Raw genomic sequence first — 3,897 nt, 5'->3', positions numbered from 1 at the left:
TTATTATTATTTTTTAATCAGAATCAAGTGAGATATGATGCTTATTATAACCTGATACGAATCGCAAATACCTGAGGACTATTGCCAGAATATGTAATACCTTTCTTAAAAAAAACACTGCAATTGTTCATATGAATTAAATGGGTGAGACCCTACAATCACATTATCCAAATGAATGAAGAAAAGTAGCATTCCATATCTATGACATCAATGAGTCACCTCTGTATTCAGTCGTCTCACACGGATACCTGGGTACAACACTCTGTAGGAATATGAAATAGAATGATCCTATAGGCTCAGCTGTAATTAATGGAGGTGGTGGATATAGGTTTATTGGCAGAATACTGCTAAAATGCAATCATTCTACAACAGAAGCTATTTACAAAATCTCTTGTACATTTCATCTTACAATATTGGTCAAGTGTGTGGTATCCATATCAGATTGAGGTAAGTGAGGATACTGAATGTATACTAAGAAGGAGAGCAGAAGTGATCACTGGTTTGTTTGACTCACAGCAGGTAGACACAAAAATGTCGAAAAACCTGAATTGGGATACACTCACAATGTGTCAGTAAGCAGTATTAAGTAAAGAATCTAGAGATATTCTTCAGCCCCTTTTATACACTGAAGAGCCAAAGAAACTGGTACACCTGCCTAATATCGTGAAGGCCCCTGCGAGCATGCAGAAGTGCTGCAACACTATGTAGCATGGACCTGACTAATGTCTGAAATAGTGCTGGAGGGAACTGACATCACGAATCCTGCAGGGCTGTTCATAAATCCGTAAGCGTATGAGGGGATGGAGATCTCTTCTGAACAGCACGTTGTAAAGCATCCCAGATATGCTCAGTAATGCTCATGTATGAGGAGTCTGGTGGCCAGCAGAAGTGTTTAAACTCAGAAGTGGGTTCCTGGAGCTTCTTTGTAACAATTCTGCACGTGTGAGGCGTCGCATTGTCCTGCTGGTATTGCCCAAGTCCGTCGGAATACACATTAGACATGAATGGATGCAGGTGACCAGACAGAATGCTTACTAGGGGTCACCTGTCAGAGTCGTAACTAGACGTATCAGGGTTCCCATATCACTCCAACTGCACACGCCCCACACCATTGCAGAGCTTCCACCAGCTTGAACAGTTCCCTGCTGACATGGAGTGTCCATGGATTCATGAGGTTGTCTCCCGACCTGTACACACCCATCGCATCTACACAATTTAAAACTAGTCTCGACCGACCAGGTAACATGTTTCCAGTCATCAACAGTCCAATGTCGGTGTTGATGGGCCCAGGAGAGGCAGCCATCAAGGGTATACGAGTGGGCCTTCGTTTCCGAAAGCCCATATCGACTATGTTTCATTGAATGGTTCGCATGCTGACACTTATTGATACCCCATCACTGAAATCTGCAGTAATTTGCGAAAAGATTGCACTTCTGTCAAGTTGAATGAGTCTCTTCAGTCGTCGTTGGCCCTGCTCTTGCAGGATCTTTTTCTGGCTACAGCGATGTCAGAGATTCGATGCTTTACTGGATTCTTGATATTCACAGTACACTCGCAAAATGGTTGTATGGGAAAATCCCCACTTCACTGCTACTTCGGAGATGCTGTGTCCTATCGCTCGAGTGCCAACTATAACACCATGTCCAAACTCACTTAAATCTTGATAACCTGCCACCGTAGCAGCAGTAACCGGTCTAACAACTGCGCCAGACACTTGTTGCCTTATATAAGCGTTGCCAACAGCAGCACCGTATTCTGCCTGTTTAGATACCTCTGTATCTGAACACGCAAACCTATACCAGCGATTCAGTGTATCACTCCCACAGTGACTGCAAAGACAAGATTAGACTAATTACAGTGTGCACAGAGGTAATTATGCATTCATTCTTCACATGTTTCATACACGTAGCTTTGGATCAGAAAAGATTCTCTCTGGTTTTGGGGTGCTAACTAAAGTGGTAAAGCCTGCCAGTCTTGCTTCTGGGTTGAAGGCAGAGCCCACCATCTGTAGCATCATCAACATCGCCGACTGCAGACCTTTGGTACAGAGTTGAGTGCAGGGTGTGAATAGGAGGCTCAGACGGTTCTGCGCCCAGGTAAGTTACAGATTTCTATACTTGCGCCATAAGATTGCGGGGTTTAGGTTCCGCTTGATACGATGGCTGTCCAATATATGTAGGAGACTGTTACATGGGTAGTGGGATCTGTTTGACACAGACTGGGCGGTTTTATTAGGTGAGAGAGTCTTGGGCAAGTGCAGGAAGAGCTTCAGTTTCAAAAGGTGTAGGACGAACACAGGAAGAGGATAGCCATCGAAACAATCATTATTGTAGTTGTAATCTGGCTTAGCTGTGTTAAGAGAGAACCAGAGCTCCAAACTCAAATCGTTATAGGTACTAAAAGAAGCTAAAGCTGAAGATAAGTTCAGTCGAAAATTTTTTTACAAAGGACCTAATAATGTGCAGAAATGATAGATTAAATACATTTGGCGATGCATCTTTATCGCTGTCAGAAGTAGTTTACCTTATAGTGAAATAAGAAGTAGGTACTTCATGTGAGTTAGTTTGGGTGGATGTTATACTTGACAATGGGACTAAATTAATAGTTGGTTCCTTCTATCGACCCCCATCTCAAATGATACCGTTCCTGATCAATTCAAAGAAAATTTAAGTCCCATCAGAAATAAGTTGTCCACTCATACAATTATAATTGGTGATGACTTCGATCTGCACTCGATTTGTTGGCGCAAATGCATGTTCAAAGCCGGTGGTAGGTTCAAAACATAGTCAGAAATTATACTAAATGCTGTCTCTGAAAATTATTTTAAGCAATTTGTTCAGGAGTCCGCTCGAAGTGTAAATGGTTGCGAAAACATAGTTAACTTCTTAGCAACAAATAATCCCAAGCAAATAGAGAGCATCATGATGGATGTGGGGATTAATGACCACAAAATTGTTCTAGTGAGACTGACCACCGCAGCATCCAAATCCACCAAAAGTAAGCAAAATATATTTATTTAAAAATGCAGATAAAAATTCGTTTAAGATCTTCCTTACAGACTGCCTCCACTCCCTCCTAACCAAGAATGTAAGTCTAGATGAGATGTGGCCTAAATTCAAAGAAATAGTATCTGAGGCGGTTGAGAGATTTATACCAAATAAATTTATAAAAGATGATGCTGATCCTCTATGGACACAAAACGGGTCAGAACACTGTTATAGAAGCAACAGAAAAAGTATGTCAAACATAAAAGAACACAAAGTCTTCGTGATTGGCCATGTTTTACAGGAGCTCGAAACAGGTGAAATTCAATGCAAGATGCTTTCAACAGCTTCCACAACGAAACGCTGTTTCCAAATCTGACAGACAATCCAAAGTGATTCCAGGGCTATCTAAAGTACACCAGTGGCAAGACACAATCAGACCTTCACTGTGCGATTTCAGTGGTAGAATAACCGATGACAGGGCCACTAAAGTGAAGTTAGTAAACATAACTTTCCGAAATTCCTTCATCAAAGGAGACGAAGTAACTATTCCAGAGCTGGAATTGTGAACCATTGCGAACATGAATTACTTAGAAGTAAATATCATCAGTGTAGTGATGCGGCTTAAAGCACTTAATAAACACGAGTTGCTGGCCTGGATAGCATAACAATAAGGTCCCTTTTACAACTGCACTAATACTCTGGCCCCATACTTAGCAATCATATACAACCAATCGTTCTACAAAAGATTCATGCCAAAAGACTGGAAACCGTTGAATTACAGAGCCATATCACTAACATCGATTTGCAATAAGTTTTTTGGAACATACGCTGTGTTCGAACATTATGAATTATCTCGAAGGTAACGGTTGATTGACACACAGTCAACACATCTTGAGAAAATATCGTTCTT

The sequence above is a fragment of the Schistocerca americana genome, chromosome X (assembly GCF_021461395.2).
Source record: "Schistocerca americana isolate TAMUIC-IGC-003095 chromosome X, iqSchAmer2.1, whole genome shotgun sequence".
Taxonomy (NCBI): domain Eukaryota; kingdom Metazoa; phylum Arthropoda; class Insecta; order Orthoptera; family Acrididae; genus Schistocerca; species Schistocerca americana.
Note: the sequence above shows the minus strand (reverse complement) of the source record.